We start from the raw sequence: 1,488 nt of genomic DNA on the forward strand, positions 1-1,488 counted from the left end.
ACAAGGGATTTGTTGATTGGGTGAGAAGCATAACCAACGATGCTTAAACCAGAGTTGTCTAGGGTAGTTATGTAAGAGCTTAACAAGAATTGGGTGATGTATGATTCAGGTGTAGGTTTGGTGGCTGAAAGTGCATAATAAAGTGGATGATTACGCAGAATTTCAAGAAGGGGGAAGGTGAATTCAGGGAAACCTGTTGAAGATGGAACGAAGTAATAATTATTAGGTTTCTTTACCAGGATGACTTTCTCATACCGATTTTGAACAAATGATAGTGCGTGAGACGTTAATGCTTGGGATTGTGTTACTTCGTTGTCGCTTGAGACGTTAGCAGATTGAGCAGAGGTTGAAGAAGAAGACATAGTTGCAGGTTTTAGTAAAGTTTGAAAAATTGCAGGTTCCTCGGAGAAGAAAGATATTGTAAAGGTTTATGTTTTGGGGGGAAGGGGTATTTATAGTGAGGGATTTGAACTGAACCATTTTATTGGGAGAAATAACGTGATGAGTGGCTAAAGGGTGTGACGAATCAAAACTATGACACGCTGTGTTGGAAAGACGCGCGATTGATGACGTGCGCCCCGCGCGTGATTAGCTTTAACTCTTATCCACAGAACCACGCGCACCATATCAATAGACAAGAACTATTAAGAGAGTTCTGCCAGAGGCCTAAGGGTAACAAAGCCTCTGTGATATGTGTTGGGTCTTCTAATATGTTACACCTTTATTTACCTAAATGGTTTGAAAATCCTCAGAGAGATGAGTACTTGCACAGTTCAAACCCACAGAGCCTCTGATAGAAGCGTCAGAGGTTCTGATAAATTGACCTCTGAGAATAAGATACTTCAAAAGTTTTGGCACCTTCTGAAGTTTTGATTTTCATTTCAAAACTCCCCCTATGAGCCAACTTCCATGGCTCCCCCTCGAACTAAAAATCATTTGAAAATCCTATGAAGAAGTATCGACAGAAGATCCGTTCAAAGAGCCTCTGAGAGCTATCACAGAGGATCTGTGAAAAGACTTCTATGATGAAAAACATTTTTCTTCTTCAAAAGGTTTTATTATTTTTAAGCACATACTCCCCCTCAAACCTTACAAGTCTCTGTAAGATAAACCTGTTAACTATGAAATCAAGATAAGGTTAATCAAGAAATTAAAACTATAAACAGAATGAAATTTAAAAGAAAAGATATATACAGAATATTGAAATTAATAAAAGAGAAAACAACTTTATACAAAAAGAATAAATAAATAAGACATCAACAACTAGAACTCTAGACATGTCATTCTTATTTTCTCAACAAGGAAATTAAACCTTTTCTCATCAAGGGCTTTGGTAAAGAGGTCAGCCAATTGAAATTCAGATTTTACAAAGTATAATTCRACATTACCTTCTTCAACATTATGTTTTAAGAAATGGTACCTTATGTCGATATGCTTTGTTTTTGAATGTTGCACAGGATTGGCTGATATAGCAATAGCACTCTTTGA

Source organism: Cynara cardunculus (genome assembly GCF_001531365.2).
Source record: "Cynara cardunculus var. scolymus isolate 2C chromosome LG 1, CcrdV1, whole genome shotgun sequence".
Taxonomy (NCBI): Eukaryota; Viridiplantae; Streptophyta; class Magnoliopsida; order Asterales; family Asteraceae; genus Cynara; species Cynara cardunculus.